Source organism: Cervus canadensis, chromosome 4 (assembly GCF_019320065.1).
Source record: "Cervus canadensis isolate Bull #8, Minnesota chromosome 4, ASM1932006v1, whole genome shotgun sequence".
Classification (NCBI taxonomy): Eukaryota; Metazoa; Chordata; class Mammalia; order Artiodactyla; family Cervidae; genus Cervus; species Cervus canadensis.
In genome coordinates, this window is record NC_057389.1 from 44,481,026 (window position 1) to 44,495,124 (window position 14,099).

Here is a 14,099-nt window from a genome sequence, read left to right on the forward strand (position 1 = left end):
GTTCACTTTTAACCTCCAAGATTGTTTGATGTTGTGAGTTGAGGAGTTTATCAAGGATAGATTTAACTCTTCAGTCCTTTCTTCTTCAGGGCTTGGAAACTCGAAACCACTAAGAGAATAAGGTTTTTCCCTTTAAAATAGCTAATGGTTTTTAAAAGAGAGATTTATAAAAAGAAGTTCTGTAAATCCATATTTTAAAATGCATGCATGTCGGACCATTCTAGGAGAGAGATGTGAATAATGATGTAATTGATGTAATAAATGTTGAATCCATGTTGAAAATAATTTATTTCTGCATAAAATCTATGAAGCTGTAAAGCCCTTCCAGCTGAAACCGATTATTCATATCTCCATCCAAGACAGGTGGATGCTGATTACCACCCCCTTGTCTGCTTCCCTTCCAGTGGTCCTGTCAGGATCTTCCTCCACATCATTTGTCTGTGAGGAAGATTTTCTTTTGTTCCTTGACTGTCGGTTGCCCTTCATTGTTTGGTTTGAGTCTCTTGTTTTCATCCAGCTGTCATATTTTCTTCCCACTCTCAGAGTCAGGATAATGTGAGAGTAACAAAGTCTGAGACTCTGTGTGTTCAGATGCCTCTCCTGCTCTGAGCCTGCTGTCTGTGAAGTTAAACCAGCATCACAAGCTCATTGTTCCAGCTTTTCCAGCAAAAGCATGTTGGGTGCAGGAATGTGTGCCAGTTAGACTGGTGGACTTGCAATGATAAAGACACAGTACCCCCAAACCCCACCATCTAGCTAAAAAGAGTTACGTAAAAAATCTTGCTGACAGATGAAGTAACAGCATTTATGAAGCGTCTACAAACCAGATATTCTGTAAACTCTGCCTCCAATCTTTTATGTGGTGGTGGTTTAGTTGCTAAGTGGTGTCTGACTCTTGTGGCCCCATGGACTGTAGCCAGCCAGGCTCCTCTGACCATGGGATTTCCCAGGCAAGACTACAGGAGTGGGTTGACATTTCCTTCTCCAGGGGATCTTCCCAACCCTGGGATCAAGTGTCTGGCATTGCAGGCAGATTCTTTACCCCTGAGCCACCAGGGAAGCCCCACAATCTCTTATCCACAATTCCAAATCCCAAGCCTGCTAAGAACAGCAAGATTTGATCTGAACTTATCTGAGGTAAGGTAAACCTGACGTGAAATGACTTGAACCTATTTATAGTCTTTATTCCATTTTAAATGAATTGTCACACATTTCTCTGTAGAGATAGTAATGTGGACAGTTGGGACATACTGATCAGATTTTACTGGAGGTGACAAGTAATATAAAGTTTATATAACTTTGCCTGTCAAAATATAAAATAATTGAAAGTTTGAAGCTCAGAGGTTTGCAATAAAAACTTACAAGCCTATAGGTCAATCTATATGAATATTGATTGTATAAATAATTACACTCATGGATGTAAAAATACAGAGATCACATATCCAACAACAGTATCATATCAGTAGTGAAATCCCATTAAGGAATTGAGGTATGCTAAAGGCTTTTCATGGATGAAGAGAGTTAAAAACAATGGTAATTTTGGGGTAATACACAAAGAATAGAAGAAGAGTATATATTTCAAACTTACAGAAAAATTAAATATAAAATCCTTCAATCAGTTCAGTTCAGTCACTCAGCCATGTCCGACTCTTTGCGACCCCATGAATCACAGCACACCAGGCCTCCCTGTCCATCACAAACTCCCGGAGTTTACTCAAACTCATGCCCATCGAGTCGGTGATGCCATCCAGCCATCTCATCCTCTGTCCCCTTCTCCTCCTGCCTCCAGTCCCTCCCAGCATCAGGGACTTTTCCAATGAGTCAACTCTTCGCATGAGGTGGCCAAAGTATTGGAGTTTTAGCTTCAACATCAGTGCTTCCAATGAACACCCAGGACTGATCTCCTTCAGGATGCACTGGTTGGATCTCCTTGCAGTCCAAGAGACTCTCAAAAGTCTTCTCCAACACCATAGTTCAAAAGCATCAATTTTTCGGTGCTCAGCTTTCTTCACAATCCAACCCTCACATCCACACATGACCACTGGAAAAACCATAGCCTTGACCAGACAGACCTTTGTTGACAAAGTAACATCTCTGCTTTTTAATATGCTATCTAGGTTGGTCATAACTTTCCTTCCAAGGAGTAAGCGTCTTTTAATTTCATGACTGCAGTCACCATCTGCAGTGATTTTGGAGCCCAAAAAAATGAAGTCTGACACTGTTTCCACTTTCTCCCCATCTATTTCCCATGAGGTGATGGGACCAGATGTCATGATCTTAGTTTTCTGAATGTTAAGCCAACTTTTTCACTTTCCTCTTTCACTTTCATCAAGAGACTTTTTAGTTCCTCTTCACTCTTTGCCATAAGGGTGGTGTCATCTGCATTTCTGAGGTTATTGATATTTCTCCTGGCAATCTTGATTCCAGCTTGTGCTTCTTCCAGCCCAGTGTTTCTCATGATGTCTCTGCATATAAGTTAAATAAGCAGGGTGACAATATACAGCCTTGAGGTACTCCTTTTCCTATTTGGAACCAGTCTGTTGTTCCATGTCCAGTTCTAACTGTTGCTTCCTGACCTGCATACAGGTTTCTCAAGAGGCATGTCAGGTGGTGTGGTATTCCCTCTCTTTCAGAATTTTCCACAGTTTATTGTGATCCACACAGTTGAAGGCTTTGGCAAAGTCAATAAAGCAGAAATAGATGTTTTCCTGGAACTCTCTTGCTTTTTCGATGATCCAGCGGATATTGGCAATTTGATCTCTGGTTCCTCTGCCTTTTCTAAAACCAGGTTGAACATCTGGAAGTTCTCGGTTCATGTATTGCTGAAGCCTGGCTTGGAGAAGTTTGAGCACCACCTTACTAGTGTGTGAGATGAGTGCAGTTGTGCAGTAGTTAACAAATTTCAAAACAAGGCAGAGAAGAGTAAAATGAACATAGAACAAGGAAGGAAAATGTAAAACACACAGAAATATATATTACCTTTAATGGATCTAAATACTGTGTAGAAGTTAAAAAAAAAGAGATTAGAATGAATATTGAAATGCAAGAAAGAAAAACTTATTTGGGATTTCTACAAAAACTCAACATTCTATGCATAAAGGTACGTAGAGATTGAAAATGAAGGGGAAAAAAAATACACTGCTGCCAAACACTCACTAAAAGAATGCTAGTGTGGTCATATTGATAACTTACAGCAAAAAGATTTACTAGAGATAAGAAGGTCATTTCATAATACTAAAAAGCTTGATTCATCAGGAAGACATAACAATCTTATGCATGTCATAACATTTTCTCAAAATATATAAAGAAAAAAAATAGAAATACAAGAAGATGTAGACAAATATATAAAACTAATCAGACAATTTTAATACACATATTTTAGTAACTGATGGAATAATTAAATCAAACATCAGTTAGGATCTAGAGAATTTGAACAGTGTCATTAAAAAGTTGACGTGAGTCCTTCTTTTCATGGCAGAATCCTGAGTGTAGGATGAAAGTGAAAGTCGCTCAGTTGTGTCCGACTTTTTGCGACCCCATGGACTATATAGTCCGTGGAATTCTCCAGGCCAGGATACTGGAGTGGGTAGCCTTTTCCTTCTCGAGGGGATCTTCCCAACCCAGGGATGGAAGCCAGGTCTCCTGCATTGCAGGCAGATTCTTTACCAGCTGAGCTATCAGGGAAGTCCAAAAAGTTAACATAGTAGTTATAAATAGAATATTAAGTTCAAATGGCTGCAGGACATATATTCTTTTCAAGCACATGTCACATATTTATAAAAAATGGTCACAAAGGAAGTTTGAATAAATCCCAATGTTTGAAATTACATAGAGCATTTGTTGTGACCCCAACACAATTAATAGACAATAACATATATTTGGATATTAAGAAATATATTCTGAATATTCTTTTTGTTAAAAGATTATAATGAATATTAGAATATATTTTAACTGAATAATAAGGAAAGCACTACAATTTAAAATTGATGGGTATAGATAAAACAGAGATTAGAAGGAAGTTCATTCCTATCAGTGTATGTAGTAGAAGGTAAAAAAGCCTGAAAATTAAGAAGCTAAACATTAGAAAAAAGAATAGCAAAATAAACACAAAGAAAGCAGAGAGGATAGCAGTAGAAATTAATTTTTTAAAACTGTGAGTATGTAATAGAATCAACAAAGTCAAACAATGTTTAAGTTGATAAAGCACTCATGATTGATTCCCTCTGCTCCTCTCCAACAAGAGGGAGATAAGACCCAAAAAACTAATAATCATGAAAACATGATACTAAATCATGAAATCATGATACTCAATCATGACAAGCATCATACTACTTTCAATCCAAAATATATATAAGAGCATCTACATAAATTCTAAATTAAATACTATTAGCAAATGGAATCCAGCATTATTTATTTAAAAAATATAATGCAATTATATCAAGCTGAGTTTATCTTACTAAAGTCATATTGTTTATCTTTAAATCAATGTAATTGATCACATTTAACAATATGGATAAAATAAATCAATAGATTAGGAGAAAATCTGATATTCAATCAGGATAAAAATTCCTAGTAAACTAAGAACAGTAGTTATGTTCTTTGTATGATAAAAGGTGTTTACAGAAACCACAACAGATTTCATGCTTAACGGTGAAACCTTGAATTTTTTTCTTTGATATTAGAAGCAATGTAAGCATTTCCAATATTACGACTTCTGCTTAACATTGCATCTGGAATCCTGATCAGTACATTAAGGCAAGAAAGAAAAGACACAAGGATTAGAAATAAATAACTTCCATCATTAAGAATTATTTAATCATATATGTAGACAATCCAAAATAATTTACATATAAATTATTAGAAATAATAAAAAGAGTTCAAGATTGTATCTAATTTGCTGAATACAAAAATCAATGTACAAAAACTGACTTCATTCTGTTTACCAACATTAAACATTGTGAAAATACAATTTTGAAAAAGACATCATTTAGGACAGTTTTGAAAAAAATGAAGTACTTAGGGTGAAATCTACAAAGAGATATACCAAATTCCTATAGAGATAATTGTGGAACATTAGCTCTTCATATTTAATGAAGAGCTAAATAAATGGAGGAAAATACCATAAGCATGGATTGGAATACTGTGTCAGAAAATATGAATTATCACTAAAGTGTCTTGTAGATTCAGTGAAATTCTAATCAAAATCCTAATAGTTTTTATATGTATATACATATATGTATAACTTGACAAAAGAATTGTAATATATGGAAATACAAATGAATATTGTTCAACAATAAAATGGGATGAAGTACTGAGGTATCTACATCATGGATGAACCATAAAGACATTTTGCTGAGTGAAAGAAAGCAGATGTGAAAGGCCATATATTGTATGATAGCACTTCTATGAAGTGTTCAGAATAAATAATTCTATATGTAGATAAGGAAAGTAAGTTATTTTGTCTAGGGCTAGGATATTTGATTGAAAATGGAAAATGACTACTGATAAGTATGGACTTTCCTTTGGGGTGAGGAAAATGTTTTTAAAATTGGTTTTAGTGGTGATTATACAACTCTGTGAATGTATTAAAGCCATTGACTTGTACATTTTAAATGAGCAAATTACAGTGTGTAAATTGAATTTACATAATACAGTAATATTTAAAAATCCCCAAACTATATAGTATTTAGAAAGACATGCTTAGGTAGTAAAATGATAAAGAAAATCAAGGCAGTGAATAAGATGAAACTCAGGAGAGTGGTTTTTTTCCTATGGGAGAGAAGGAATTAAATTAGAAATATAACAGAAGGAAGCAGGGGACTCTGGAGTGCTGTTTGTGTCTCTTGCTTTACCCAGGTTATGGTTACACATGCCTTTATTTTACATTAGTATACTGAATTGTCCACTTATGTTTTAAATATCTGTATCTGCATTTGTGTTATGCTTCACAATAAAAATGTAAGAGGATGTAAAAACATTTATATAAAGGCATAAATAGAAAAGATGATATGGTTAGAAGGTAAACCTATCAAGTAGTCAGTAATGAAGACACAACTGTACTACTAGGAATGAAGGGTCTGGGTGTCTGTCAGTTCTCCTGTAGATGCTCCTCCCTTTGGCTCTTGGTTACTTTGGGGTCAAGTATTCTATCCCTAGAACATTAAGAGGAGACTATTACCTAAGACAAAGCAGTGATCATACATTTGTTTTCTTTTGTGTTCTTCATACTTTCTTATAAAAGTAATGTAAGTAAGCAGAGTGTAAGGATGATGTAGCAATTATGATGGTGATATAATGGATAGCCTTCATTATGACATACCCTAAGATAGACAGTGTACTTCATCTCAGTCTTCAAAACAATCATGTAAAGTAGTTAGTAATTTTCTTACTCATTTTTTTTTTCCTATATAAGAAACAGAGGAATGGAAATTTCAAATGAAGCACATGTAAGGTCACCCATTTGGAAAATGAAAGAGCAGTGATTGAAATTCGGTGTATTTCCTGAATCTGTTTTTTTGTCTCTACCTGTTGAATAATAAGTTTAGTATGACTACATCATACCATCTCATACTGATTTTTGTTCCTTTTCCATCATTTGAGAGAGGTAGGGAAGGCAGTACGAAATCCAGTCTATGAGAAAGAAAAGGAGTCTTACAGGCATCAAACCATTTATACAAGGACCCTTAAATTGTGACAGGTGACACTGAAATCCAGATTCCAAAGGTCTCCAGATTTTCCTGACATGTCATGAGGTCTCATTGGTAATTAGGTACCTGGGGCATGTTTCTATTACTCTTTTTTTCTTAACTGTGGAATTATTGAGAAAACATCAGTCTCACACATGCATTTCTTCCCGAGTCACTTGAGAATGCTGTAATTAGGTTGAATTGTTTAGCCATAGCATCTTCTAAGTGGAGCTTCCTGCACTTCAAATCAAATTTCTCTTCTTCTTTGAAGAGCCTTTTCTTCCCTCCTCTCCTTAGCCTTTGCAGAAAGAGCAAAGCCTGGACCACATCCTCTGGAGATATTTCCTCCCAGTAGTCCCTTCTGCCCTCCCACACAAACCCTGGGGCCTCATTAACACCTCCTATAGGAGCTCATTCATTTCTTCCCCTCTAACCACAGGGAACTCAATTCCTGGAGCTCCTCTCCAGCCAAATAATAGAATGTATTGACAGTTGTTACTTTAGCAGCTTGACATAAGTTTTGCATCTCCTGCTTGTTCACAAAGAACAATGTAAGTTAATGACAATATAGGGTCCTGGTTTTTCTACTTTCCTTCACAGCATGAAAGAACTGAAAATAAACCTATTTTTAAGAATTGTTTCTTTTTCCAAAGAGAAAATGCGGGCTCAGATGGAAAATGTCCTGCTTAAAGTGAGTTAGTGACTAAGAAAGGATTAGAAACCAGATGTAACTCTTAGGTCTGTATTCTTTCTGTAATTCAGAGTTGCATAAATTTTTTAGATCAATTATATCTTGGTGCTTTTGTTATTTAGATAATAGGGGTTCCAGTTACAAAAGGAGCATGATGGTAGGAATATCTTGAGATGGTATGAATGTCTCTCAATTCAGGAATAGCTCAGATTGCTAAAATTCAAGGAAGCAGAAAATGTTAATGATAAAAATATGATTACAAGATGATAGAACACAGGAAAGAATGGACTGAGAGGAATAGTACTGAGGATTGTGATATATAAATATGGTTAACACCTTTTAAAACTTGAATGTGGGAATACTATTAGTCATTATGACAAGTAGTATCACTTAGGGCAAGAATATTCAAAACATATCTGTTAACCCAAATGTGAAAAAGTCTGGTTGAATGGGTTCAGACTACATGGGTAGTCTGATTGGTTGGTGGAAAAGAATATGAACATGAAATGAGAAGGCATGGGTTGTAATTCTGACCCCAGATGTGTTTAGCAGAGATATTTCATCTCACTGATAAAATGAGAAAAAAATACATTCTATCCATAGTTGCTCAAATTTTATTGTATATAAGAATCACCTAGGGGACTTAGTAAAATGCAGATTCTAGGGGCCCATTTCCAGAGTTTCTGATTTGGAGAGGGCTGTAGAGTGTGTATTGCATCAAATTTCTGAGACGTTTCTAATGAAAGCACTTCTAGGACCATGCCTGAAAAAATGAAAATGTACTGGGAATAAGGACCCATCAAAGATTTAACATTTTTTAGCATTTCCTTCCCACCAGCAGAAACCTAAAATCTAGCTGAAATTCTCTGCCATTTAATAGCACTTTCAGAACATTACCTGTTTGCTGCCTTGGGTCATAATGCCATACATTCAATTTACGTGTCAAATTTACGGGCTTTTGTGGAGGCCAATGCTATCTAGCAGGAGGCACCATGAGTCTGAATTCCAAGGCAAAGTATTAGCCTGTTTGACCACGACTTCACTTCTTTTGATTCCCCACGTAGATGTTATAGGTCTCTAGTGCTTTCAAAATAGTTGAACAAGGAGAGGCTCTTCTAATTTTTTAATTAAGCAAGCTTTGACCTTCAAGGCTGTAATTGCTCTTGACATCTAACTTATTGCTTAATTAAAACACAGTGAGATACAAGACCTCTCTTCTGGAAAGAGAGTCATGGTTATTTCTATTTTATTGAAGTCCCTATTTTATCTGAAAGGTATGAGCTGAGGTGATCATAGGATAATGTCCCATTTTAGAGAGAAAGGATCCAGCAGGCCTCAACCTGAAGTGAGTCATATCTTTCTGAAACAACTAGAGCTTATGAAATTATTAGGCAGAAAGAAAAAAAAAAAACTAAATCATTTTGTTGTGAATGTCCGTAGAAGAAACAATGAGACATTAAGAATGATGGCATTTCCTTGAACAACTGGATAGCAATAATTATTTTCCCCCATTTTAAAAACAAATACAAAATGATACCAATTTTCTTTCTTTATATGCCTGTTTTTTGCATGGCTTTTTAAGTGCCTTTGCATCTGCAGAAAGAAATATTCCATAAAGCTTTTTTTTTTTTCTTTTTTTACAAAGTCATTGAGGGTTTTAAATGATAATGTGTTTAAAAATTAGAAAGCCAACATCTTTTCCCTCCTCTATTTTCAGAAGAAAGACTTGTGAGAAAGAATGAGGGCAACAGAAAAAGGAAATTGTTAAGTATGGAGTTATGGATGATTTCTCTAAATCATCCTGGTAACTTGAAAAATGTTTAGAAGAACTATTACTGCACCATTTAGCCTATTGGGTGTTACAGTGACTTAATTAGTTAACAGAGATCAGATTTGCTAAAGAATTGTCAGCCTTCTAGATTAACTGGCTTGAATGACTCGCCATAAAGTTTACAGTGATAAGATCACGGGTTCTCGTATGTTGGAATGTGAAAGGGTCTTGGAGATCAATGATTCCAGTTCCTTCAGACATGGAGTCCAAGATAGAGGAAAGGACGGTAGGCAGGAGACAGAATCAGAAGAATTCAACCCTTTCTGGTTCGCTTTCCTCAACCCGGTGCCATTTTTCCATCATTGTAGGAATGAGATACAGTCTAAATGGCCACAGTAGACATCCGGGGTCCTCTTGCATTTCTCTGTTGGGAAAAAGAAGCAAAGCTGGTTTGTTCCTAGAAGATACAGTCTAAATGGCACATACTATTAAAAAAGAAGCAAAGCTATCTTTTAAATTTAAGTGTGTCTCTGTGTGTGTTTGAGTGAAGTCCGGGAGATGATGAAGGACAGGGAAGCCTGGTGTGCTGCAGTCCAAGGAGTTGCATAGTCGAACATGACGGAGCAACTAAACACGTGTGTGTGTGTGTGTGTGTGTGTGTGTATCTATGTATATTTATAGTGTTTGTATCATTTTTTTCCACTTCCCATTGTTTCCTAAGAATTTTCCCAATGGCATTAATACTCTTTGGAAAAAAAAATGATTTGGTAGGATTATATCCCATTTTTATCACATGGGAATAGCATATTCTCCCCTCATTGGTTAATTTTTAAATAACATTTATAGTTTTAAAAATACTGATGGACACTTTTTATAGAAATCTTTGACTGAATTACTGAATTTTTCCCTTGGTTAAATTCCAAGACTCAGAATATCTGGGTTGAAGGGGAGACTTGTTTGCTTGCTTGCTTGCTTGTTTTTTAAAATTAATTTTTATTGAGATACAGGTGCTTTACAATAGGTCCCTAACCTCTGGGATATAATGCCTGATGATCTGAGGTGAAGCTGATATATTAATAATAGAAATAAAGTACACGATAAATGTAGTGCACGTGAATTATCCCAAAACCACCCACCCCCACACAGTCCATGGAAAAATGGTCTTCCTTGAAACAGGTTCCTGGTGCCACAAAGGTTGGGGACCACTGTTTTTTGCTATACAACAAAGTGAATCAGTTTTGCATAAACATATATTCCCTCTTTTTAAGATTTCCTTCCCATTTAGATCACCACAGAGCACTGAGTAGAGTTTTCTGTTCTATACAATAGGTTCTGATTAATTACTGGTTTTATGCATGGTGGTGTATATATGTCAGTCTCAACCTCCCAGTTCATCTCACCCTTTCCTTCCTCACTTGCTATCCATGTGTTTGTTCTCTACATGCGGCTCTCGCCTCCTGCTGTGCAAATAAGTTCATCTTTACCATTTTTCTAGATATCACATATAAGTGATATTATATGATATTTGTTTTTCTCTTTTTGACTTACTTCACTCTGTATGACAATTTCTGGTTCTGTCCACATTTCTGCAGATGACACTGTTTCATTTCTTTTTATGCCTGAGTAATAATCCATTTTATATATGTGCTACATCCTCTTTGTCTATTCCTCTGTTGTTGGACATTCAGGTTGCTTCTATGACCTGGCTATTGTAAATAGTGCTACCATGAACATTGGGTTGTATGTATCTTTTTGAAAAGACCCATTTTGGGGCTTCTGACACATCTTGCCTTGGGGGTCTTCAAATGAGGCTAATAAACAGGGCTCTTCTTTCTTGTTTAGATCCTAAACAAGTGAGAATTAAGACAAAGAGTAAGGCATATGGAAGTAAAAATGTCCCACAATTGTTAAAACTGTATCAGAGGATGTATCTTAGCTTAAGAGCCCAGTTGACTTCCTAACTAAGCCCCATGGTCAAACTTACAGCATGCAGAAGAGGATAAGTACCTGCTTCCTACAGGCAGTGCACTCACTGAGAGAAGGAATGGGAGCTGTTGAAGGCAGCATGCTTATTTCCTTTCCCCAAATTACTGCTTGTGTAAATTCCACCACTCGCTTTTGGTGCATCCAGAAAATGAGCAGAGACATCTGGGAGTATCTTGAATATTGAAATTCCCTCAAGAATCGAAGAAGCATTCCTTCCCCTAAATGCTCAGCAAATTGCTCCTCCATTCAACATCTCCTGACTCTACCAAGTGCCAGGTACCCTACAGAGCACTAAAGGGAAGCAGATGAATTAAGACGCCCTGTGTGCTCTCAGGTGACTTTAGTTGATATTTCTCAAAGATCTTTCAAATACTCAGTTTGATGGGCTTTCTATGTGCAGTGCCCTGTGAGATAAGAGAGCACTCCATCTTAGGACTTGGGCATCTAGCCTACTGGCAGCAGAGAAAACCAGTGGCTAGAATTGTATTAATCACCCATTCCCTCAGAGCAGGATGACAACCTGGGAAATTAATTTTGCTTCGAGACAAAGGATGCTGTTCAAAGGATATAATAGTACTTGGTCTGTCCAGGTAGTAATGGTGGTAATAATAGCAGGAGTTATTATGTATTAAACACTTATTAGATGTCAATCTCTGTGCTAAGCCCTTCGGAGTGATTTCTTCTTGAATACTATTCATAAGTCTAGGAGTCAGGTGCCAAACTGAGGCTCAGGGAGGTTATTAGTAGTCAGTCCAAGGGTATCAGTTACTGGGGGATAGATTCAAAGTCAAGTGTGCTTAACACCAGGGCTTGAACTTTTAACTATTACATTTCAGATAGAGGAGAGGAACAAGTGATTCCTCAGATGGGTGGAGCAGTCAGGAAATCTTGGGAGAAAGGTTAGTTCACAGGTTCAGAGACAGATGATCAGTGAGCACCTGGGAAATCTCTTAGCAGGTTCCATGGCTCACGTTGAAGACAGAAAGGGAGAGACAGAAAAAAATCAGGTCACAACCCTAAGAGTGCTCTGTGGGTACAAGAAGCAGAATTTTCAGAAAGAATGGCTGTGAGGCAGACTGTAAATGAAGCAGAAGTTTAGTTCTTAAAACAGAGGTCTAAAATTTGAGAATGTACAGTGCTCCTCTTGTATTTGTCAGGGAGGAAGACCTATTCCTCTGTTTTCTTAGGTTCAAGAGTTGGGGGTGGGAGGGTGAGAATTAAACAAACAGAAAAGAGTAACAAGGGGAAAAGTATGTCAGTTTTATTTATGTTTATTTGCACTGGTGTTCACAGAAAATAAGTGAAACTCAAAGAGGCTGGACTTGAGGGCTTATAAATCCTTTTAGCAAAAGAGAAGGGATCTGGGCTTCAGAGACTGGTGCATTGTGGAGAAGTATAGGGATGAAACTAATGGAAGGCAATAGTTGTTTTAGTGAGGTCTGTTTGTACAGACTTATCTCAGGCTGACTCTCTGCCTCCAGTCATGTGTCACCCTCTTCTTCTTGGTATGGGGGACGGGTATACCTTCACAAGGAAAATTTATGCCATCTGCATAAAAAAGAGATTTATGCTTTACCTTTAGGCAGAAGAGGATGAGGGAAGAGAACTCTTTCTGCATCTGTTGATTCTCAGTTGCATTCAGGTCAAAGTGGCATATTTTAGGGTAGTGTATCCTGATCCCTTTTTCTGTGTGTCCTCTTCTAATAAATCTAATAAAGTGGGATTGATGCTTTATGACTAGCAATCATAAATGGAGTTATCAGTCCACTCTTTCCAAGGCAGAGGGTATGTCTTTGGAACAGAATTCTCTGAAACGGGTAATTGGCTGAGAAGAGTGCATCAGTCTGGGTCCTCTGTGAAACAGGCACCAAGATGGGACTGAATGTGCAAGGATTTTATTTTAGGGGCAATACTTGTGTAAAAGAAAAGAGGGAAGGAATCAGGAAGGTTGAGAGAGCTGCAGTGCCATGAGACAATTGAAAGAGAGATAGAAGGTGGAATGAATCATCACGAAATGCCATGCAGTCTATGAAAGGTTCAGCCAAGACATCAGAGAGTCTGAATGTGATGCAGGACATCAGTGGTGTCTGTCTCCTAGGATGGCTCTGTCTTAGGGGCCCCTCTGGACCTAGTCATTAGCTGGCAGCCAGAGGGAGTCATGGTGTCTGTGCCAGTGTAGGGGTGGATTTCAAAGTTCATCAGTTGGGATCCTAAGTCACCCTCCCTTTGGCGACAAAGGTCTGGATAGTCAAAGCTATGATTTTTTCCAGGAGTCAGTACAGTCCAGATTTTAGTGACAGTCACTCAGTCGTGTCTGACTTTTTGTGACCCCATGTACTATACAGTCCATGGAATTCTCCAGGCCAGAATACTAGAGTGGGGAGCCTTTCCCTTCTCCAGGGGATCTTCCTAACCCAGGAGTCAAACCCAGGTCTCCCACATTGCAGGTAGATTGTTTACCAGCTGAGCCACCAGGGAAGCCCCCAGATGTGAGAGTTGGACCATAAAGTGAGCACTGCAGAATGGATGCCTTTGAACTGTGGTGCTGGAGAAGACTCCTGAGGGTCCCTTGGACTGCAAGGAGATCAAACCGGTTAATCCTAAAGGAAATCAACCCTGAATATTCATTGAAAGGACTGATACTGAAGCTCCAAAACTTTGACCACCTGATGTGAAGAGCTGATTCATTGGAAAAGACCCTGATGCTGGGAAAGATTGAGGGCAGGAGGAGGAGAGGGCAACAGAGGATGAGATGGTTGGATGGCATCACTGCCTCAATAGACATGAGTTTGAGCAAACTCTGGGAGATGGTGAAGGGCAGGGAAGCCTGGCAAGCTGCAGTTCATGGGGTCACAAAGAGCTGGACACGACTGAGCGACTGAACAATAACTATAGAAGGTGATCAAGGCACATTCTCAGGACTGTCCGAGTATATATCAGAGCATGCTTCAAAAGTATACAGCTG